The sequence below is a fragment of the Cyrtonyx montezumae genome, unplaced genomic scaffold, assembly GCF_038088225.1.
Source record: "Cyrtonyx montezumae isolate F1298 unplaced genomic scaffold, pur_monq_1.0 scaffold_1, whole genome shotgun sequence".
In the NCBI taxonomy this organism is placed as follows: Eukaryota; Metazoa; Chordata; class Aves; order Galliformes; family Odontophoridae; genus Cyrtonyx; species Cyrtonyx montezumae.
In genome coordinates, this window is record NW_027071825.1 from 12121537 (window position 1) to 12146249 (window position 24713).

The window sequence follows — 24713 nt, forward strand, 5'->3', positions numbered from 1 at the left end:
CTTGTTCTAATTTGGAATTGTAACATCTCCAGGTAATGGATCATTGAATTCAATTGGTTATTGTATGGGTTTTTCGAAGAATGTGTGATTTGTACATGCCAAAATTTCTTTTTAGTTTTTTTTTTTTTTCTCATGAGTTACTGTAATGATTCAACTTCCTCTAGCCCACTGTTTACCAAAATTATTTAGAAAGGTTTTATAATAAAAAAAAAAAAAAGTCACAGGCTGACTGAGGCAAGCACAATGCTTAACACCTGCAGGTAGAGTACGGTCTCCAACAAAATGCTATTGATTGTTATCCTGGCACAAAGCAGGCTTAAATACAGTTTGCTTAATTACCACAAAAATGCTTTTTTATGAGTAAGGTGTTTCATGTTTGGGGAGTGCTTCATGTGTTGTCTGCTAAGTAAAATCCCATCACACTTGTATAAATTTGCCCAATTATCAGAGTAGCTAAGAAAAGAGAAAAAAAAAATCAATTTGCCCTGAAAAGCGCAAGAAATAAGATTACCTTGGCTAGTAGGAACTTGCCAGCACTGTCCAAATTGCTTAATATTATCAAACATTGCCTTTTTTCATGTTCAGTAAGAAGGATATTGACTATTCTACATGTCCAGGTCTGCTAGTTGGCTGTTTCTTTATAAGATATAAGCATTTCTTATTTTTATTCCTACAATAGTGGTTACAGATAAATCAGAGGATCTAACAATAACTTTATAAAATAGATGGAATAATACCATTCACTGGAGAAATAGTATTTACTTGAGATAAGTGATCACCGCTAGTTTTTTTGTTGTTTTTTTTTTCTTCTGTCTCACTTGTTGTTCTTTTAACAGACAAATGTAAATACCTTAGCAGACATTTCAGAGTGAAAGGCAGGAGATAAAATGTAATTACTTTTCAGAGTGGCCCTGACGATGCTCATGTTCTTGTCTGTAATACAAGAAAAATCTTTGCTCATCACCTCAGAATATGAAGGCCATTGTTACCCCTGAATATAAAAATATTTTCTGATTTTTAATGTTGACCTCAGTATTTATCTTCAGCTCTTCTGTGTAAGCTGGGATCCTTATAGCCGTAAATTGTAGTCGCTCTTATCCAACCGAGCATTTAATAGAGCACCTAATGGACTCTGCTCCTGTATTTTTCTTGAATGCATAACATCTTGCTTCATTCAGTCACCAAAACCAACTTTGCTACAAGGACAGGCAACCCGACAAGTTAGAATCAATGGACCGTTTGTATGTCACAAAGTCAGTTTACTGGAATTTCAGAGGAAACTGGTTGAAAAGAGAGGACAAATGTCACTTTGAATAGAGATGTTTAAATCAGACTTCTGCCTTAGGGTAAAATTTAGGTCTGTTGTAGCCTAGATGTAATGTCTCCCTCTACAGAGCACAGCATTAATCATGGCTTGACAAGTGATCATGGGCTGAGAAAAATGGGGCCTGTCTTGGTTCTGTGTATTTTTTTTTTCCCCAGTTCTTCTAATCTTAATCTCCTAGGAGCACATTATAAACACTAACATTTATGCAGGAAGATTTAAGTATTGGTGCCTGTGTTTCAGTTGTGAGAATAGCTGGCTTCGGAGGAGATCCAGTTAGAGCTATTGAAAAGCTACTTAATTTTTTTAGGTAGATTCAGTATTAAGAATATTTTCCTTCTAAAGTAATGCAGGGTTTTTTTCTTGTAGCAGCTTTATCTTAATCCATTTTGTCATACAAACACTGTAGAGTTTAGGTCTGTTTTGTCCTGTGATCTGTGAAACACCTCTGAATCAACTGTTATTGCTGCTGTGTAAGCACTGTCCTGCACTGTGTTTGCCATGTAACAGAGGTGCTTCTTTTTTCCTCAATTGTCAATACAGGGTGACAGTGGATTAGTTTTAATATAAAGCGCAGTCTGACTGGATGCTGCGACTGTGTATCAGGTTTGTTTTTTTTAATGTATATATTTTTTATACTATGTTTATATTTTAGTGATACATTACTTGGCCACCGCAAACTTGAGTGAGGTTAAGAGGAGTGAAGGCTGCTATTTAAAATCCTGATACTGTACAGATGGAAGTGAGTTTAATATGTTAATTCCTACATTAGGGTGGCCTTGATGCATGGATTAGGTGTTGGGAGTGCTCATACCTTTTATGGTAAAGAAGATTGGCAATGAATTAACTCTGTGAATAAGCAAATTGTGGTCTTTCTTGGGCGCCTTCTTAGCATTCCGTGTGCATGCCTTCCAGAGAGTTATATAGAGAGGTTTATAACGTACAATTAGATTTGTATTTGCAACTGTTGGAAAAAAAAAAAAAGATAATCAAGTAGGACCAAAACAAATTATCTCTGGAGAATTGTGCTTTTAAAAATTACTCTTCTTTCTGTTTATTTACTTGCCTCCGGACATGATAAAATCCCAAATCTCTCATTTTCTGGAGGCAGCTGCTTTCCTTTTTGCCCTCTGTTGGCATTTTTGTATCAGTCGACACCTCAAACTGATTATTGCTCTAGATGACAGAATAATCTAACACTGATTGCTGGTAAAAATTGTTTCTGGCAGCTGGGGAGGGGATGACCAACCTTGTTTCTGGCGGTGATGCTTTCCTTGCTGCTGATGGGCTCCGGTGTGAATAGAGAGCCTGGCTCTAAAATCAGTGCTGCTGTGGTGTGAGGGGTCACATGCAGGAGGAGACTGCAGTTCACGTCTCTATTTTCTTATCGTATTTGTTGCTTTTTCAGTATAGCAGTCTACATTGACGTGAACAGAGTTCAAAACAATTCTTGAGCAGTAGGTGCTGTGGGCTCTAAATGAAGTGACATTTTAAAGAAAGATCCCCAAGTTGTTCCGCTGTTGATGTTGCATTTCTCTGACATATCCCTGAACCCTGTTTTTATGGTAGGCATAATTCTTTTTGTCTGGTCCAGACATCCCTGTATTCAGTCTTTGAAGTTTAATTTAGACTTTTTCCTATGCAAAGTGACTGAATTGGAAAATTCCTTCACAGAATAAGTAATGATGCATCTTCCCTTTGAATGGCGTGAATTTTCTGCAGAAGACCAATCCATAACTATTTTCCTGGGAAATCTGGCGTTTAAGTACGGAAGGGCGGTGTCTCTGTGATGTGCCTCGGTGCTGCAGGTACCGCTCCCGGCAGCGGGTCCTTGCCTGCAGAGCACTGCGGGGTGCAGGAGCGGGAGAGAGCGGGAGTCTCACAGCGTGCCCGAGAGAGGGCAGCTGGGGCTGGGAGCTGTGTGAGAGGGGGGAAGAGGGACTTGCACGCTGACATACTTTGAAAACGAGAAGAAATCCTTTTACCCTTCTGGCAGTAATTGTACGCTGTGCTAGAAGAGAGTATCGTTTCTCACAAATGTTGGATTTTTCCTGCTTCCTCTCCTTCCTCGTTCGTTTTCTCATTTGAGGAGGTGTATAATAGTATCTGATAATAAGTGGTTGTGGATCCAACTACTAAAGGTGTTCCGGCAGCAAAGAAGAGCTCTGATTGCAGCCATCAGCATCTTGAGGTGAATGCCTCAAATCTGCCCTACATCTATCCCTTGGAATGCCTGTAACCTTACTAGAATATCATGTGCCTATTTCTGTCGATTTCTGCTGGCTTTTTTTGTTTCTTATTTTTTTTAAAGCTCATAATGAATACTTGAAAAATGATATTTTATTTTGGAGTTTATTTTTCCAGCAAAAATTCACATAGGGCCTAATTTTTTATTTTATGGGTATACTTGATGAATCTGATGGCGTTGCTTGTAAGTAAAGAAAATGGGATTTGGCTTTATAAGAGAAACAAAAACCCTGGCACACTTCCATTCTTTCTCTGTTAGCAGAGAAATGAACAGTGCCTCACGTTTTCCCAGGTTTGATGATGTGTGGGTGTTAATTGTATTGGGGGCTGAACTAGATGATCTCTAGAGGTCCCTTCCAACCCCTACATTTCTGTGATTGCAATTCTGTGAAAGGTTAGCAGGACAGAGACTTAATTTTGGTCTGCTTAATATTTACAGCTTTATTCATTGGTGCTTTTTCTCGTTTGCATCGTTGGAATTTTAATCTAGAAAACTTACATTATGAAGAGCAAATTTAAGATACTTTATAGTAAGGTAATGCTTTTAGTAAGAAAAGCAATTTTCATCCAGTTGAATGAAAATTACATTGTTACTTTATGATTTGATATAAACTGCTAGAGAGTTCGTTGATTTTTGAGATAAAATTATCCATTCCATTCAACTAATTTTCAATGTGGGTGACGTGCGCATCTCATTGCAGCCAACAGTGGCGCTGGGTGCTGTCTCGCAGCAGTAAATGTAAAGGGATGCTGCCGATGGTTTGGGTTTGAGATGTGCATTGGGTAGTGTGGCTTTGTTTTCATGTTTGGTGACAGCTTTCATTTCTGTTTGGGTCTAGATAAGCAATTCATTTTTAATTTTTTCCTTATATTTTTTTTCTTTCCCTGAAAGTGTTTAGGTGACTGAAAAAGAAACCTGTGTATTTTGATCCAGGAGAGGCTAAAGCTGAACGTTTAACTTGTTTGAGGCGTGAGAACAGACACAGATGTGAAGGGGGGGAAGTATTTTCTGTGTTAACTCTGTCAGATAACTGTTAAGAAAGATTCCTGAGGGAATACCTTTAAAATAGTCACTGATTTTTTGGGTTCTTCTGCCAGCTGTTACCCACATTTTTCACATATTTTTGCTAATTCTTCTTACTGCCTGCAGAGGGAGCTTGTATATGAGATAATCAGAGTAATCAGGGCATTCAGGGCTGAATTGTTTCCAGTAAGTACAGTTCCCTTTTGCTTTGCACACTCTGCTATGGAGGGCAGAAAGGCTCTGCAAGACAGCTTTTAAAAAGACTGTCCATCATAGAAGTAAATAACAATGGGCAAAAAAATGAAATTGTTAGTAAGCAAGAGCTGGCATAAAGACTGCTTTTTTTTTTTTTTTTTTGGTACTTTGAAGGTGTGCCTTTCTGTTGAAGGTGTGAGAAGGAATGGAGTGACAATTTTCGCGTGTCAAGGTACAGGAGAACAGTTTTGGTGCTCTGTATGATGGAGAGCAGATTTTAGTTGCATAAACTGTCTTCACTGATTCTGAAAATGTCACATCAGCATGAGAGACAACACAGTGCTAAGGGCTTCAGTTCCTCTTGAGCAGAGTAGTGTGCTAGCCAAAAAGCAATAGGTAAGTCTTTTCTATTTATGCAAGCAGTGTTGTGAATCATAATCAAGGTGATTGCAAATGCAAAGCTAACTCTTAATTTTGCTTTTTCTGTATTATAAAAAGGTGGATGATTCTATCCTGGTACAGCTGATGAATTTATACAGTTGTGCTTAAGCAGGCAAATGGAGGAAGGGTTTGCTGGCTTAAGCTTTCAACAAAAATATAGACAAGAAAGAGCAAGGAGTATCTGAACATAAGTTCATTTGTAAATAGTGAAGAATCAGAAATGCTTTTAATTGTGAGTTTTTAATCTAGCACAGTGAATGGAATGTTCCGGTGAACTACAGTTTTTACAGTTTGTATTGCAGTTATATAGACAGTGAAGCATACGATCCTTCCAAAAAGTTGAGACCTTTTTAATGAAGAAAACGATTCATTTCTAATACAGTCTTTCTGAACAAGAAGCATAATAGATTCAACTTATATTTTATTCTACACCATTTTTATCTGGGAAAATAGTGGCAATAAATTTACTTCAAAATATTTCAGTAAATTTAAAGGTGATTTGTTGTGCCACTGTTAGGAAATAAAGCAGTATGCATGCGGTTTCCATAAAATGGACACAGCACTCTGTAATATGCTCTCCTGCAATGAATCTGCCACATAAATTGATATGACAGTTGAATGTTTCTGTTGTTGTTTTGTTAAGCTTAAACTTCTTTTAGCTTAAACCAACGTGATCAGCCTACTGTCGTGGTCTTAGGGTTTTAATTTGGATTTTCTTTTTAAACACCAGGAAAGATTTACCATATCTAAAAGAGCAGCAACTCAGTGTCGATTTATTATTTATACTGGCTAATCCTTGCTAATGTGAAAAGTCAGCTTGTTATTGTAACACCAAATGGCCCTCTAAGTAGGGAAACAGTTAAGTAGATCTCCTGTAATAGGTTGTTGTCTAATAAAGAGATTTATGGTATTGGCAAGGGCTATTGTATAGGTATTACCCTCTCACAGCATGATCATGTATTATCTTAACAACTCAGTGCCACATTTATGTTGAGCATTTTTATAACAGGGTAAGAATATTAGCCACAGCAATTACACTCCAATAGGATTATAATGGTAAGACTTACAGAAAATATATAAATGATGTTTTTTGTAGAGATTTTGGTAGGTGTGGGGGGTTGAAAAGTTGCAACTTCGTTTTTGCTTTGAATGATATGGATGTATTTGCTATGATGAAGGAGAGGTTTCTTAATTTAAAATTTACTGAGGAATTATGGGGAGGCAATGGACATAATTTGCCTTTACACAGTATGTCTTTTCCTTTCCCTGTCAGGTAAGGGCATTTCAGAAATTTAGTTCAGTGGAGATTGCCGTACAGTACAAAAATCGAGATGTATGTATGACTCCAGTTCTGCTGTAGGAATAATGCAGCTGGGATTAAGATACATTCTTCTACAGCCTTGCGTTTTGAAAGTAGAACAATGATAATTTACTTGCTACACTGAAGAGCCTACTTGAATATAGTCATATTCCTTCGTTTTAGCAGTAATATAACTCATTTTCTGTTCCATCAGGTCTGTTTTTTTTTACAGTGATAAGTAACTTAGAAACTTAAAAAAAATGGCTACAAACAACAAAAATGACAATAATGTCATACTTGTACAGTTTTCATGCATGTGACATTCAAGCTGTTCCTTAATTCTTAAAAAAATCCATCTGTTTAAAAAAAAGTGAGATGTTAATATTCACTCACTTTGTAGAAGCAGTGTACAAGCTACATTTAATACAACTAATTACATTTTTATCAATAAAAAAAGCACAGTGAATGACTGAACAAAACACTTCAGATTGTGTCGGCGTTTACGAATAACTGCGCTAAGCCTAACAGCAGAATGGCAGAGGGTGGCTAAGTGGACATACGTTTTAAGATGGTACCTTGAGATATTTGAGTAAATAATGAATGCGTAAACAAACATACCCTTCTTTCTTAATATACCGTTACAGAATGATAATTGGGGTTATTCCAATTTAAGAAAATGTATAGATGGCAATTATTGTTGTAGAAGAAATTCCCAGTATATGTTCTGCATATTATATACATCTATGAATAGTATTAGTTAAATTTGAGGAACACATTTCCTGGATGTATGGGATTAATTCCATGTATAAGACTTTACATAGAATAATCTTGAGCCTATCTGTCTTAAATCGTTATTGCTTACTAGAAGGTAGAGGTAAGATACTCCTGTTTCTTTTGACAATGAATACTTTTTATCAGTGAGTTTTTAGAAGTGTTCCACGCAGATTTAAGCATTTTCTGGTGGATTATTAGATGATAGCTGAGAACTCAAAATTGCATATTCAGCAGTGAATATTCAAAACTTCATTATTTCTGTAACCGTTACAGCACTGTATGACTTACATGTCATCAGTAATTCGTACATCTTGTATTTACACAACTAGAACAAAAAAAAAAAAATAAATTGTAGAGCTCTGACTTTTAGTGTTATTTTCAGAACAAGAATTATGATCTGAAAAATAACATTTTCCATTTTAGAAAAACTCCTGTAGGCTCTCAGATGGGCTTCACATTTCATTCATTCTGAGATGTGGAAAACTATTGTATCTTTTGTCTGTAAGTAAAAAGCAAATGCGTAAGGATGAGTGTTACCCCCTGCTGAACGTTGAGCTCCAGCCGATTTAAGAACGTGAACTGTGACTGCATTGTTGAGGGCAGAGCTTGGCTTGTAGATGCTAACTAGGAAGCAGAACAGAAGGAAGAAAAATGAATAAAAATTCAATAACAGGTAAAGCATTTTTTTCCAGTGTTTTAAACATTAGAATTCTTAATAATTTTTAAAGTATTATGAATAAGCTACAGCAGATTTGTTTTATACATTTCTATCACTAGAAAACATTTTCTAATATTTTAGAAGACTATCTGTGTTTGAAGGAAAAAATAAATGCAGAACTCCTCTTGATTAAATTGTTATCCATGTGCTTCTTTAAACTGCTTTTAGAGTGCGTATATATGACTGTAAGATAAAGACTATGCGTTTTCCTTTTTGTACAAATCCCATAATGAATAGCTTCTTAAAATTAGGACTCTTCTGCTTGCGAGACAATAAATCAAAGCACAAATCCACACTACAGTCATTTTACTTGTAGCATGCATTAAAAATGAAACCACACTGAGTCATACTTAACTGCCTCTGGACAACTAACCCTGGAAAAAGGATGTCTTTTTTTTTTTTTGGACTTTTTATTATTATTTGTATCTCTTTGTTTGAAACAGCAGCACTGTTATGACTAATAAAGCTTTTGTATTTGGCAAATTGAATGCAAGTAATCAGTAGTTTTTGGCTCATGGCTGAAAAATCTGCCGAACGGAGCACAGAAAGGCAGTCTAACATTTAAAATATACCTGTGAATGAAATTCATCGTTATACTTCTGTCACTTGCATGCAATTCATATATCATCATCACTTCTAGTGATATGATTTCTGGTGATTGTGATATTTGCATCAGTGCTTGAAAGGTAGCAAGATTAGAAAGTACTATTTTCAGCCTGCATGTACAGCTGCTTAGGATTTCATTATTATTATCAGTTAGAGAATATAGTGACTTAGAGTGAAATGAGCTTTTGTTACCTATCTATTTAATATTCATCTTAATTCATTATCCAGCTTCGATCTTTGTAGACATTATCTTGCCAAGAGTCTAAAACCAGTACATTTCTTACTCCTTGTTTATTTTTCACAGGAACTCAATTGGTACATGAGATGAAAAAGAGTACCTTTACCTGAAAGAATACTTATTTGTTATAGTTTTACACATTTAAGAAATGTTTTTTGAAATTCCTGTGTCTTAAATGAAGAAAAGTCAAATAAATGAAAGACTTCCTAGGAGCCAGCATGGTGTTTATACTTATTTTTAAAATATTATGTCATAACCAACACAACAAATAATGCTGTGGTATTAACATTATTCAAACTAATCTGTAGGGATTTTATGAAAAATACTAAGTGCAGCGGAAGAAGTTGCTGTTTCTTCAGTGATGTGTTTAAGCACTTTGTTCCAATGTTTCTATGACTTCTGCGTGCTTGAGAGATACGATTAATGTCTCCGAAATTACTTTATTTCAGCCATTACTTATACTACTTAGAAGATCTACGGTTTAGGCCTTGTTCAAGGTTGCTGCCAAACCATCTTTGAAAATATAAAAAATATATAAATAGAGTATTTAATAATATATACATTTAATTATGCTCTGTGGAATTTTCTTTGCTTCACAAATGGTACACAGAAGTAGCTCCCCAGTGTTCTGCTCTGAGATGTGTGGTTTCTTTGGTCGAGTCCATCTAAGCCTTGAACAAAATGTCTTTTTTCTAAAGAGTTAAAGAAAAAAGGTGTCTTTTTCCTAAAATGTTAATGAAAAGTGGCATGTACAAGATGTGCACCTGTTTTTTCTTTAGATTGAAACTTTTTTTTTAAATGTAGGCTGGGGATTGAGAGCTTTCTGGTGACATTGCCTGATGCTTGCCTCTTGTCACCTTGTGTGCAGTGGCGGTCCTGTCATGGCTGCCCCTCAGGTCTCTGTGGAAGTGTGACTTCTCCCGCACTGCGGATCTGAATGCAGGGCCAGGTGCTTTCAGTTGCTTCATAGTGAAACAAAGCTGCAATCAGTGCTAATTCAGCTAATCATCAGGAACTGAGGTATTCCCTTTGCCCCTCCCTTGCCTCCGCAAAATTGTCCCTGATACAAAAATACAATATCTGAGGATGAAACACCAGAGTCTTCTGTGAGCTGTATTATGATGACGGTACTCAGAACCCAGGTTTGTCCTTTTTCTGTTATTCACAGTCAAAAAGTCAAAATCTCCATTTTAATGAAGACATTTCAAAGAACAGATAAGCTTAGAAAGACATTGTATATCTAAACATACTCCTTCCTTTTAAACATGGAAGGAACCCTTAGGCTATAAATTAAAGAGAGTTTTATGCCGGGTAGCCGATCGCAGTCTGCCCAATAGCAAGGAATAGTTTAAGTTCTAAAAAAAAAAAAAGAGCTGTAAATGGCTTGGTGGTTTCATGCTATTCAGTTTGTGGTTATCTTATGTGCCCCTCATGTCGTGTTTTTGTCAATATTTTCTTTTCACCTAAGAACTATAGCAAGTGGGAGGAAAAGTAACTTGAAAGAATGTAATTATACCAGAAATGCATTTTCATATGGGAACCTTTATACTGACTTTACATGTAAATGAAGTTTACTATGGAAACCATAAGAGCTCTTCTGAGCAGAGGGTTTTATCCCATGTTTCATGGGAAGCACCAGTTTGCTTCACTCTTCCTGGACACCACAGGTAGGTGTCTGTTCTGTGGTGCTGCTGATGGGTTGCTTAGGGTGATGGACTTGGGTAATGGAGTGCAGGGTTCTGTGTGCTTTCAGTAATGTGCAGAAATTAGAGCCACTTCAGTGGGTAATCCTATTTTGTGTTTTTTACTTGGTAGGTTATTACGCTCCTTTTTTTCACCCGCCCTCCCCCCGGTGTGTTCTCAGGCGCTCTCACTGACATTTACTTTATCTGAGCACTTACTTTGGGAAACAGAAACTACAGCATAACAGATTTAAAACGAGAAAATTCTCAAGCCATGCTGACAACCCTTTTGCATTATAGCATACCCTACTCAGCACCCAGTGGTACCCTGGTGTGATGCGGGCAGCAGTGCTGCAGCCTCTGCTGGTTTGGCTGTGGAGTTAGTCCTGCGGACTGTGGCTCCTGGCATCCGCTTTTTTTCACCTAGGACAAGGAGAGACATAGATGGGTTTATATCAAAGGCTTTATATTTCTAAGGTTTGTGTACAATTTTAAGTATTTCTGTGATGTTTGTTATTCTTCATAATTAATCATCTCTTGAAATAGTGTTTCCTAATCAATTCAAATTATTGATATTTTGGTCCTTAGAAGAAGGGCAGTGATACTTTTCCTCCCAGATGACCAGTTTAATGAGTTATACTTTAGTATCTGTAGGAGAATAGGGGAAATGAAAAAAAAAATGTTATGTATCATAAATGTAGCTTACTGAATGGGGCTCAGAGTGGATAATGGCAAATAGCCTTTTGTGCTTTAAGAAATGGGTGCTTTGTGAATGTTGAAGGAATCGTTCTGACCGTTACGATGTTGAAGCTGTTGGTAGTCGCTGAAGATAAGTAATTTCCTAGAAGAATGTAACGTTCACTCTTAAATTTAAATAATTGAAAATGTTTAGCTGAACATCTTTTTATTCTTAGCTATATCAAGCTAGTCTTACAGATTGCAGTTGGAGCCTGGTTTGCTTCTTTCTGCTCTCGGCTGGCTGGACTCAGCTTGTACCTCTTCTCGTTAGTAACTAGCCACACCACAGAAAAGCTAATGAGTGTTATTTACTTACTTTAAGTAATACTGTAAGATTGAAATTTTCTGATTTTTGGAGACCAGAAGCCATTGTGATGAAATGTCTGACTGTTAAAATCATGCACTGGGCTGGCTGTAGTATCTTCTTTTATTGTACACCATATTGATCTTGGGCTAGTTATTTTTATTTTTAGAAGATCCACAAAACTTCTATTTTTAGGTGAATAACAGAAGATTGCCTTTTGACCGAAGGGATATTAAAATAAAACTGAGTAACGTGCAGGGTATGTGTTGATAACCCAGCAGTGTCCAGTGAAATGCTGTGTCAGATCTTGCTCCACCACTTCTTACTGATAAGAAAGGATGAACTTTCTTGTTGGTTTTTTTTGTTTGTTTGTTTTAATTATTATTATTTTTCTTCTGTTTTTATTTTTTATTCATTCTCGTGCCTTTCCTTCTTTCTTCTAGAAATAAAATCTCAGTTCAGCCCAAGAGGGACCTATAAACATGCTATACATTTAAGACCATCATTATCTCTTCTGGGCTTCATTTTTTTAAACAAAAAAAAATTACCCAGAATCTGCAGTAGATGTGTTGAAACTGTGGTCTTTTTTTTTTCTTCTTTTTTTTTGTTCTCTCACTGTAAAATCATTAGCCTAATGATTACTTGTAGAAGAGCAAATTTCAAAATAATTGTATGCAGGTGCACATGTAAGTGTGTATCCCATTGTGTGCTTGCACTGGCCTCTCTGGTAACATTGGTGTGAGCGTTACCTTTTTCTGTCTCCTTGTAATGTCTTTGAATTGCCCTTCAGAGAGATGCGTCCCTACTGCTGTGGCTGGAGGACTTTTTGTGTGTATCACAAAGCTCACAGCTGCAGTTAGCATGGCTTGCGCTTATGTTCAGTCTTGTGTGCGATGGGTTGTGGGCAGCATGGAGCTGTTGTCAGTCCACTTGGAGGAGATGGCATCACACTCTGATACTCCCCACTCACATATCTTATGCTTTGTTCCCTGTTGGCTCGTGTCCCACCGCTGTCAGTCTCCTTGTGCTCCCTCAGCTACTGCCACACCTTGTGTGTCCTCTCTGTCACTGCCACAGGGCTGGGGCATTGGGATGTAGTGCCTCCCTGGGGCCTTCCTATCCACCTGCTCCCTTCTCCTCACTGCCCCAGGTCTTTCCTGCTGCTACCTGCAGTGGAGTTCCCTGGAGCTTTGCCTGATTCCCTTTCTGCTTTTCTTCTCTTTTCCTCTTTCTGTGGCTCCACAGTGCGACTCTCACTGACTACTGGTGAGTAATCATCGGTCTGTGGTTGACTATCTGATGGGGATTTCCTCCTGGGCTGGATGTATGGTCTGTGGCTGAAGTGCTTTCAACACATGAAGCAGTATAGTATTATTTCATGTTAAAAAGTCAAAATGCTGAAGTGTGTAGAGTGACATGTAGATTCGTTTGCCTTACTGAGTAACTGTGGCTGGTGTGAAGATTTTGCACAATTAAGTGTCCTTGGGCAAAGTGTGAAATATGGTGATCTAGGTAAGGTACAGAGTTTTTAATATGGCTTGGTGAATGAGAAGCTGGTAAAAAGGCATGTGTTTTCTAGATGGGACAACGGTTCTTCAGTTTACCTCCTGACTATTGTGCTGCCCATCTCTCTGTCACTGTTGGTGTGGTAGCTGAAGGCCTTAAACTGTATTTGTGAAAGCAAGAACTTGTTACATTTCAAAGAAATTGCTATTTTTCTTATAACGAAAAGATTAGACCAAAAAGTTAGACTATCTTCAAAGTGGCCATAAAAATATGTTTAAGACTCCATTCTGTTCTTCGCTATGACAAGAGAAGATGACTTGTTAAATTGCCTTGCATGAAAGAGAGTTTGATTTAAGGTATTAATAAAATCTAAATTTGTGCATTCTTGCTGTGGGGACTGAAGATTTTAATTTAGAGAAATGCCAGAACAGGTTTCTTTGTGCTCAGTTTGATGAGTGTTATGTGTGAACTCCGTCTTACTAAATTAGGGCAGACATCTGTATTACACTGTTTACAAACTGCTATGATTAAAACCTGTTAAATTTCATTTTTAATATTCAGTCATCTTTGAGTAGAAATGTTTAGATTTTGCCTCGGCACTGATTCTTGTGTTAAAGCGGATGAAATGGCAAAAGCTAGTCTGAGCACGAGTGGGAAGTCTGCGACCTCAACAAAGTGCTGGGTGGCACCACTGTCTTTTACTAGGCTAAAGGGAAAGGGTATGAATTTGTCACTTTAAAGTTGTGTTTTTACAGGCAGCAATAAGTAGTTTAAACATTATTTTTGTTTTAAAACACTAATCTAAAAGTCAAAGTATCTTTCGGGAAAAAGGCTTTGTGGCGCTGAAGCATTTGGGCTCTTAATTCCATGCGTTAGCTCTGGTGACAGGGATTCCGATCCTTGAAATGTGTGTGGGAATTGAAGGTGCAGGCTTCAACATAAAGAAACCACTGATCCAAAGAATAAATACTTTCTCCGTCAGTCCCTAAATTCTAAGTTCAGCCCCAGTTGCAGATACTTTAAAGCCCGATAGCCTCAAGAGGTCCTGAGTGTTAGTTGTCAAGCATTGGCATCGCTACTTCTTTTAGTATTAGTATCTTACTACTTTGATTTTCTTCATCTTTCTTTTAACATGTTAAATAAGAATGTAGGAGATGTCAGGAGAATACGATAATAATCATTTTTTAAAGCAATGTTTTGACTGAAAAATAATGCTAAAACAATCATGTTTAAACAATTTATGATGCAAGCATCTGGGGAGATTCACTGCTAATTAAAAAGAAAAGCAAATTAAATATATTCTGCGTACTTATTTGATCCAGTTTGCTGCTCTCTTATATCTGTAGATACTTTTCTTTCACTCAGAATGAGGTTTGTATCAATGAGCTTGCTGATACTATGCCATATGGGTCCGCGCAACAAAACGAGCTTGATAGTTATTTTAAGTGTTACAATATCGATTATTGCAAATTCTGTTATTGATACTTTGCAATTTATAAAAAATAGTAAGATTGTAGGGCTTACAAAGTGATCTGGAAATAACCTCTCTTTCTTTCTGTTTAGAAATAAATAAATAAACTGAAAATTGCTTTGCTCTCAAACGATAATACCAGCTGGAGTTTGACTTTGTCTCGTTCAGTGTGTAGTAGGGTGATTGGCAGGCACTCCTATTCGGCTGTCCACAACTGAGCTGCAGGGGTTGAGCGGCACTGGCAGGGCTGCACGTAGAAGTTTCTGCTGTGTTTGCCAACTGTGCTCTTGGCTTCAGCTGACGTTACACAGATCTCTGTTCCAAAGCATGCTCGTTTGCCAAACTCTACCTAAAAATGTATTCTGAAATTCCTAATTAAATAAAACCTTTGATGTTTATTTTATGCCTTAGAAAGGCATGCGCTCTTTCACAGTAGATTCTGCTTTGGTGGAAATACAAATGAAAATTAAAAAAGCCCGATGTGGACTAAAAAGCTATAACTGGTATTAGCAAAGAAATTGACTCTTGGAAGCAGAGTGAGAGCTTTGGATTCTTATAAGTATTTAAATTACGGGACTTTACCATGTTCTTCTTTGCAATTCTTTGCATGCATATGTTTTTATATTTCAAATGTTGTGAAAATTGTTCTACTACGAGAGATAATTGCAGTCAGTATACAATTTGTTGATTCCCCCCCCCCCCCCCCCACTATATAGCATGATAGTTACTTTACTGTTTCTACAAAGTAAAGTTATCAGCTTTATGATTAAGGTATAATTTATGCCAAACCAGTCTAGAAGCTTTTTCAGAAGACTGATAACAACTGCTTTTATACATATTGCTATGTAAAATGCTTATTAATGTTAGCAGATGTTGCACTTTAATCCCCCAGAATGATTGTTTGGTAGCAGCAGGAGATTTATTAAGCTTGAGTTGTGTGAAATTGTGTGTGCATAAGCTGCTATTTAGATTGTAAAAATGCCATTGAAAACTATTAAAAAGTTCTAACTGTAATTGGCAGAGAGGTATTAGCTGTTCTAAAAGAAGTATATGTGTACCGTTGGACCTTGTGCTGTAACCTCTTTATCATTTATCTTCTTGTATTAATGTCACTGAATTATTAATTCATGAGCAGGGGTGGATAGGGTGAAGGCACTATTTAAATGTGTGGCACATGTATCCTTATCGCTGTAGACATGAAAGGAGTCATTTTGTGTTATCTGTAAAATGGAAAAGACATTTAAAATTTCATTTGCAGTAATCCACTTCACTTTCCAGTAAAACACCTAGATTATTGCTACCATAATAAAATGTTCATATTCAAATTTTGTAATCTTTCCACTCTGTTCGCTTAATATAAATATTGTTCATAGACAAACATAGACTTTATTTTTTCTTTTTAATTATACTTTAGAGTTCATGAACTGGAGCAGAAAGTATGAAGAACAGGATTTTATAAAAAAAAAAAAAACAGAAACAATTCTCTTTAGTTTCTAGAAAAGGCTATAGATAAAAGCCGTCAGCTGTTTGTAATCAGGAAAGGGTGAATAAACTACCATTTGAAACCGTAACCTAGCCTAATTAAAGAAAAAAACATATATTTTCAAAGTAGAGATGTGTGTCACATCGGGCTAACAAGACCTACATTATTTAGAAGAAATTGTAAACGAGTTCTTAGTGTGCTAGATAAAACTACGTAGCATTAGAAGGGTATGTGTTGTTTGATGCTCTAACTTTATTAGTTATGCATGGAATACGAAAAATATATATGTATTTTATATATTATACGTATAAGTATACAAAAAATGTATTCAAAAAATTGTTTTAAATGTGTGATGTTTTCTTTCACTCTACTGAATAATTTTCCATCCATTCATTTACGAAATTATGTGAGTGAAAGTGACTGAGTGATCCTGTATCCTCAAACACTCGCTGTGGCTGTTATGTTGGTGCTGGAGATGACCTACATTCCATTTTGTTTAATGATGAAAATGTATCACTTCACAATTCCCTTTTCACAGTGCATGGTACAGACCTTAGCTATTTCTAAAACACATTTTTCTTTTCCCTCACAGGAAAGAGGTAATACTACATTAGATGCTAGGAACAAGTGCCAGTTTTAAACAGTGATACATGCAAGTTGTAGGAACTTTTCTAATGAATTATCATTTAGAGGTTTTTTTGCTTGTAACTTCTCAGAGTTTAATCATTATTATTTTTCAACTTAACCCTTTCACAGAAGGAATTTAAAAATGGACTGAGGTAGCTTTGTATTTTTCTGTTATAGTTTGAATAAATAAAAATGTTCATGGTTTACCTCAATTCAGTGGTTAGTAGTCATCCAGCTTCCTTGCTTGGTGAAGAATAGTCACCTAAATGCTCATTGCTCATTAACTTGTATAGTAAAATACTTCTAACGATAGTTGTGTCATTAAGTAGCTTTCTAGAGTCAGTAGCAGAAGCGGGCTCTTTATTTCTCTTCAGAATCAAGGACTTTTTTGTCAAGATATTGAAGATTACCCACACTCACTGTTTATGTTTCATTCAGTTTAGGTGATCTTTGAGCAATAATTGGTCAGACTGACTGTATATTTGTGTGTGGATACAAGGGAACGTTAGTGCTCTCCACATAGTACTGGCATATATGGCTTTTGAGCCATTATTTCTTTTCTTGATTTTGCTGTGTGTATATATATATGTTAGAAAATCAAGTTATGAGTGAAGGAAGAGAGTTGATTATTTTTATTTAATAGGTTTTGAGATTTAAGCTTTCTAATTTTAAGTGCTACTGGCATAAAAAACCAAGTATGTCTTCTGCCAATGTTTGCTGAATTTACTTAGTATGCATAAGTAAATCTTCTGAAGGGTTGTGTAAGTTCAGAGACATTTCCACCTGTAAGTCATACTTACCTGGAGAATTTTACACGTGTTTGGAGAGTTGTTTGAAGACCTTTCTTGGTTGATTTTTCTTTCAAATATGATACAGCTGAGCTGTCCACAATTTCTTTCCCTCTTCTGTTGTCAATGTTTCAGATTTTGATAATGCTATGGCATTGTAGAATTGTGCCACCTTTTAATGACTAATTGGTTTGTCACATATGGGAGAAATAAGGCTTTATGAAGTGTTTGTTGTTGGCTTTTTTCTGGAACTAAAATGTAGACTTCTGGAGCTATTGACTGTCAGGCTGCTGATTTGAAGAAAAAAAAAAGAAAAGCAAACAACCCAAACTGATCAACATATCACACAAAACACAAACGAAGCTAGTGAGATATATTACGTGGGGGTTAATAGGAAGAAGAACAATGCTCAAGTACAGCATGCTTCAAAACTTAATTATAAGTATGTATAATTGAAATAGTCTTTCAGCAAATGCACTATTGTAATGCTGTAGTAAATGCTAATACTTGAGAAAATGATGAAAGAAAAGGTATTTGAAAAAACCTTTCTCCTCCTGTCTTTATTTAGCTAGAGGCTTTTCACATTCCTTTGCAAACTCATCTGATATATTTTATCTTGGATTACCTCATTGCTCCTAAGAAATCCTTTTTGGTAGTATTGATAACCTAATATGTGACAGATTTTGATCATTATTATTTCATTTAGTGGTCATAATATAGACCAAGAGGGAATCTGAATATTGATTCACTGAATGGCAAGTAACAGTGATTTATGAGTCACGGATTCAGTGCAGTGAGCCAAACACAGTGGAGATTACATCTTATGTGCCACCATTGATTTTGTTTCATATTTCGCTGCACAGTGATTAGGCCAGGGTCTCACAGATGTTGACATTGGAACCACATTCCTCTGTAAGCATAAAATATACCGCAAATTGCACCTACTGCACTGTTTACATATTTATCTTCCACCTGCTTCTGATTCTGGAAAAATGATAAATATTTTTAATGTACTTCTGGATGAGTTGGTATTTTAGTAGTGACACCAGAAGATTTTGACAGAATTTTTTAAAATAATCAAGAGTGACTTTCCTGTCCACACGGGATGCTATTGCAGGGCTCTCATTAATTGTGATGATATTCTTTGGTGTATACATAGAAATGGAGTAGTTTCAGGGGGCTGGTGCTGCAAAACAGAGATTTGCAGACACAAGCATGTGAATGAAAACCAGCTACTGTGTTCTGGAGCTGAACGTCTCTCATAACTCAGTTACAGCCTGAGTTAAAATTCTGTGTTCTTGCCCACACTTGGCCACAGCTTGATTTTGGAAGTTAGTAGACCATGTGCATGTTACTCATTGTGATCTGAGGATCTAATGAGCATGTTCTGCCTCCGTGTCAGCTGTGCAAAGTGTATCTGAGCCCAACTCTCTACTGGTGCAGTGTTAGGTTGGAAGGCAGATGAAGCCTCCTGCCACCACAGTACTTGACCACACAGGCCTGGGGCCTGTTGGGACCTATTGGGGCCTGCTGGCCTGCTGCCCCTGCTCGCTTCCGTGTTGGTTTGCTTTGTCAGTCTGCTTCTACTTCAAACAGTCTCTCTGCTGTGAAAAATGCTGGATGGGAGGGGTGTGGGGATGTGGGGCAGGAGACATCAGCTAAGTGGCATAACGGCTTTCAGAAATATGGGCCTTTGCAAAGCCTTGTCAAGACTGTCAGCACACAGTTTACTGTCTTACAAGACTGTGGTGTCTTTGGTTAATATTAGCACAGTGATTTTTTTTTCATGGGAAAGGAATGATATCTTTTAATATAAATAGATTATTTTGAGGATCTCTTTTGTGAGATGTTTGAAAAGCCTTTGAATTTTCTTCAGCTGTTACGATTGCTGCTTTTGGTTTGTCATAGGGTTCTCTGTGTGTTTTTTATAGCTATTCATTATTTTCTTGTTTATTTTTGATGTTCATAAAGTCTGTACAGTGCAGGTTTGAAAATGAGAGCTATTTGTTTTACAGTTTAATGAAGAGAATGGCAAACAGCCTCAGATTGTGCCTCTGGTGTCCAAAGCGATCAGCATATTTAACACGCTCAGCATGACACTCAGATATTACAGCTGATAAGGGTTGTAATTGACTTACAGCATCTCTTTCCCTCCCCTGCTCTTTGGATGCTGGGGATTTATCTTGGAGACCCCAGGAAGATTTCATGACACAGAGGCCATAAGTGTTGAAAAGGTTTTACCTTAGCTGTTTGAGCTGACATGGTACTACTCAATCAGACCACCTCAATTCAAATGAAATACAGGAAATTTGTAATGAGGATTGAGTGACACCCCTAGCTCCCTCCTATTCACGAGCATTTAGCAGAGGCAAAAAGAGAAATTGAGTCTTGGCAAAAGGAGAGTGCCTAGTGCCAAAAAAAAAAAAAAAAAGCCATTCTTATTAGTGCTAGCAAAGGCTTACTTTGCTGCCTTATTGAATGAAAACTCCCTAGAGTGTCCAGGCTTTATCCTGTGTTAACAAGACGGGGCAAAGTAGCCTTGTTTGGAATGGAGCTCAGCTAATGTGTCTGTAGCACACGACTGTGAGGCCAAGCTGGACTGGATAAGAAAGAAAAATTTTCATCTCTTCCTCTTAAATCTTATTTTCTCTGTGAATGATTGAGGTAGACCACTGAGCTGCTGCTACGGATGGACTGAACTGTTGTGTTGCATTGTTAAAGTCATGTCAGTGCACTGTTTAGTGTCATGTCTCACATAGGTAGGTCTCACTTTTTGAATAATCTGCTGCTCTCATTAGTTGGGAACCCAGAGTGGTGAGGGTGCGCATTTTTGTGTTCATTCTAAGTTTAGAGTGCACCTGTTTATTGCACTCTATTTCAGGCTTTCCTCCAGCATGGAGATGTCACTTCAGAATACAAGGCATCTGAATGCATAGAAATCACTCTTTTTATGTTTTATGATTGGATGACCTTGAGCAAATCTTGTTTGTTATTGTGCTGCTGTCTTCCCTGACACGTATTCCTTCCATGCAGCTTGGAAAGAGTTGTTTTGGGTTAAAAATCCAGTGTTGAAAATGTTAATTAACAGGGACTGTTGGATTCAGAATGGAAGATAAGGCTCTGGTGCATTTTTAGCATTGGGTTGCTTTTAATGGAAAATAAGTCTTTGTTTATCAATGGCTGATTTAGCCTTTCTTTTCTCAATACATGATTTGCTTAATTGGAACTGATCAGGCATTGATTCTTTATCATAGCTGCCACAAATACGCTAACTAAAGCAGTATGGGTTTTGTTTTTCCTCCGTGTTTTGCTTTTCCAAGTTCCCAAAGCTTTGAATTTTTTACACAACCTGGTATTGTATTACTAAGCAAAAATTATTCAAAAGTTGACTTACATTAATAGCATTATCGAAGATTTGGGAAAAAACTCATTGAATGTATCTGAAGATATGTGAAATGTAGCAAACTAGACCTAGGTCTTGTGGATGCTTGTAATACTGTGTAACTTGGATCATAGTCTCATTCTGGTATTTTACTAGTGTTGCTTAGAAGCTTTTACTAATCATGCTGCACTAATTGAATTCTCAAGTTACAGATTATAGGAAGTTCAACTTTTTTTTTTAATTGGGAAGGCCTCATGTTGGGAAGGCACGTGGACACATGATTTCTCAGGAGACTGTGCAGTTTATTATAATGTATGAATATATATCTGTTCACATATGCCTTCTCTTCCCCCTCCTTTCCACTTCAGTGTCTCAGATATATTACAGAATTACTTTTTTTCATAAACTGGGTTATGAAAGGCGGTGGGAGTGCTGCATATGTGGCAAGGTAGGTCATACAGGATTTATAAGGAGCACTGCCTGGTCTGTGCTCAGCATGTATGAGCTGTGTGGCTGTGGCTGCCATTCCTTACCTCACTGTGCACTGCTGTCAGTAAAGCTAGTGTAATTCTTATTTGTGTAATGGAGACATTAGAGCTTAACTAAGATTGCAAGTGCTTCACAGTTTCCGAGACCATTTGGAAAATTAAGTGCTACGTTGTGAAATACATCAGTGTTAGTCTGAAAGACTTTTAGGTAGAGAAAAGCATACTTGCTTAGCTGGAGACATCTTTACAGTCCTGTTTGGCTTAATTGCCTGAAAAGCTTGGAACTGAAGAGGAAAGGCAGCTCTTGAGCATGCTGCGTCAGTTGTCCAGAAGCTCTTAAAAAGACCCTTTTTTGGCTTTTGAAAATAAAACCTTGGGAAGGTTAAACAGAGTAGAGTGGAAAGCGGCAGTCCTTTAGAGGTCTTTCTCTTCTAAGATGAAAGTATTTCAAGGAGTATGCTTGGAGGAGTTTTCTCTTATCTCTGGGGTGCTCTTGAGAGCAAGCTTCTGGGGAGGGAGCTGGCCGGCTGTGGCACGTATTCTGCTGCTCTGTTTTGTCTGTAGGAAGTTTTAGAAGTAACGAGGAGTAAGCAAGCAAGGCAAGGTGTTCAGATGTTGTGGTCTTGGAGTGCAGCTCATGGATATGGTATTAAGGGATGCCCCAGTACCTTTGGGGGGTGCAGGTTTGCACATCAACTCTTCCATTACTGATCTAGCTTCCTTTAACAGTACATATGCAAAGGGTCTTAACAAGGTGAGTCTTTTAGCAGCAGAGTCTTTTTGTTTGTTTGTTTTTCTGTGAGAGACCACAGCATAGCCCAGAGGTAGAGATTTAAGTTACAACTGAAGTTTTCTGGGCAGCTTTTATTGCACTCTAAAATTCAAGCAATCTTTTGCTCTAGGGAGTCTCTCTCTGCTCCACCCACAAGCCCGAGCAGTCAGTGATCCAGAGAAAAGGTTTATTAAGGTCTGAGGGGAAATAAGTTATTTGTGCAGGATAGCTGCTTGCCATTGTCTACTTCTGTTTACAAAGAAGTAACTTAATATGGCTTTTCCTGGTCCTGCTTGTTTTGTTTGGGATTTGTTATTGTTGTTAGGTTCCACTGACAGTGTCCCTATCTCTGACAGATGCATAGTCAGGAAGACACGAGTGACGGCAGCGTCTGGAGTCAAAGTGGACTTTGGCTCCAGCTCATGTCTGGGTACCTTTTTCAGGATTAGCCCTTGCTATGTTGACAAATAGCTGGTCCAGGATGGTAGCAGCATGCATTTATTTGAAGGCAACAGACAGCTTCTCAAGTAGATAGGCTGCATTAAAAATTGTTCACTGGAAAGTTATTAATTTTTATTGAGAAGAAAGAAGCAAAGCTAAAACCTGTTGCATCTTTTTAAAACGCTGACTAATTCATTTTTGCTTTTTTAGAAAAACATGTCATCGGTTAGAGGCAGATCAGTTTATTTTGAATTCTTTTTGTAGCAGCACGCTGAGTTGTATTCTATGTCTGTATGCTACAGCAATCCAGAGAGAACAGTACGTTGCACAAAGTACTTACGTTTGTCCTAAAAATAGTTTGCATTTATTCTTAGTTGAATAGTTTTTGCTGGTTTTGATATGATAAAAACATCAGTATACTTTCAGAAACATTTCTTATTAGTTAGTCAGTTTACAAGGTCAGAACTCTATTTTAAAAACAAGAAACGTGTAACAAACAGAAAAGTAATTCTTTGCCATGAATTTTGCAGCTGTTTCCTAGGAAGATGTTAGATGCCTCTGGTGCTGCTCTGATTTTTGCTTTTATTTTTAACATAATGCTCCCATATTCCTCCCATATACAAAAACCACAAGATGCAGTGACATGAAGGATGCTAAAGTGCAGGTATGTCACTATCCACTTGAAAGTGAAGCAGGATATCTTACAATCTGGAAATGCAGCTTTATGTGGTGGAAATAGTGCTAAAAACGGAGTCTCAGAAAGTCAAAATCTTCTGGACAGACTGGGAGCAATCAGGAGGCTGGCAATTTCAGATATAGCCATTATTGTTCCTCATTTATTTTCTTGGATTATTCTGATTGCTTACTGAAATTATACTGATTAGTCTGTAGTGTCTGTGAAGTAGTTCTTTGATTTTTTTCCTTTGGGCCCTACAGGTGAAAAATAATCCAAGTTGTTCCCAAGCTTTAGCTGAACTATCTTCAGGCATGGTGAGTTTGCCTGTTTTTATTGTCAGAATTTCTGCTGAATGCAGCACATCCTTTGCAGATGTTTAGATATATATTCTTTGTGTTGCAAAATGATCTCAGCCCAGTGTGAAAGGTCTAGAGATACAATATTACTATCTTTGTGGCTGCTACTGGTTGTCCTGTAGCAGCTGGTGTCTCACCCTCTGAGTTGAGGGACAGCTTTTATCTTCAGGCGCACAGGATTGTGCTAAGGAGAACCCTCTTGGCTGGCCTGCCCTGTCGCACCTGTTTGCTCTTGCATGCTGCTTGTTCAGATATGTGTAGGTAAAAGCACCTTGATTGAGGAGCCTGTAGTTGCAAACTGGAAAAAAGGTTTGTTTTTTGTGCAAATAAACATTTACCAGTTGCCCTCAGACATCAGTTCCCTTTCATTTTCCTGTGCATAAAATCACAAGCGTGCTTGTATTCTGCAAGGGGGATGCCTGCACTGAGCGGTGCCGCTCCTCTTACACAGGAGCTGAGCAAAAAAGCCTACTTTACTGTTTAGTGATCTCCTCTTCTGTTGCCATCATATTGCTTTTGTTTAAAGCTGGAGAAATTGTTGCATGATGTTTGCTTGTTAATTCCCATCTTTCTGACCTTGGGTAAAAAGTATCTGTCTTGTTGATGTCTGTGCACTCAGGGAACAAACTTATCCTTCATTAATAGTTGCGTTGACTAATACAAAAGGAGTTACACTTCTGAAAATGATCCGCGTAGAATTTATTTCCTTGGGATTGTGTGCTTTTTGTCCTTTCCAATTCTTTTTTGGTAAAAGGGTAAATATATTTTTAAAGCCATAAACATTTTCCAGTACTCTTAAGCCTCACAAGTGGTTCTTGGATCTTACCAGTTACGTTTTCACAGGCGCTGGCACGGTCGTTGCCATCTGTTTATAAACTAATGTTAACATCAGATATCGCCGAAACATGTCTACACATGGAAGAGCAGTCCTGTTTACCAGTCTTGGAGAGGCCAAGCCAGCATGGCACCAGATGCATCTCTTTGGAGCTGTAATTGCAGTCATTCTCTTAGTGTTGTTTTGTGTAACTGTATGCAGAACCATTTTTGTGCTTAAAAATAATTTATACTTTTATACTGATGTTCGTTTCTGTGTAGCTTCCCACATTAGCTGTAGTAGTTGGAGCACAGTGTT

At 37.4% G+C, this 24713-nt stretch overlaps 1 protein-coding gene across 8 annotated transcripts in view; it reads left to right on the plus strand.

The window, feature by feature from the left end:
- Positions 1-24713, plus strand: part of ADGRL2 (adhesion G protein-coupled receptor L2) — a 172399-nt gene that overhangs the window by 24128 nt on the left and 123558 nt on the right. The window lies entirely within an intron of this gene.